Source organism: Malurus melanocephalus, unplaced genomic scaffold (genome assembly GCF_030028575.1).
Source record: "Malurus melanocephalus ecotype Western Australia unplaced genomic scaffold, MMel_1.1 scaffold_637, whole genome shotgun sequence".
Classification (NCBI taxonomy): Eukaryota; Metazoa; Chordata; class Aves; order Passeriformes; family Maluridae; genus Malurus; species Malurus melanocephalus.
This window is the reverse complement of record NW_026623869.1, coordinates 347890-348210: the sequence shown is the minus strand read 5'-3', so window position 1 is coordinate 348210 and position 321 is coordinate 347890.

Sequence of the window (321 nt, the reverse complement as noted above, 5' to 3'; positions counted from 1 at the left end):
TCTCCAGGGGGACCTTGTGGCTCTGCACAACTCCCTGACAGGGTCAGGCTCTGCTCCAGGGAACAGGGAGAGGAGGAGAGGGAACAGAATCAGGCCGGGCTGGGGAGGGGCAGGGGGGAATTTCCCCATGGAAAGAGACCTTGGAGACTCCATGGAAGAGAGGCCTTGGCAGGGGCTGCCCAGGGAGGTTTGGAGCGCACATCCCTGCAGTGTTCACGGAAGGACTGGAGGTGCGGACAAGGTGGGGATGGAGCACACTTGGACTCGATGGCTTTGGAGGTGTTTCCCMGGCTCGGCGATGCCGGGATTGTGCAATTCCCG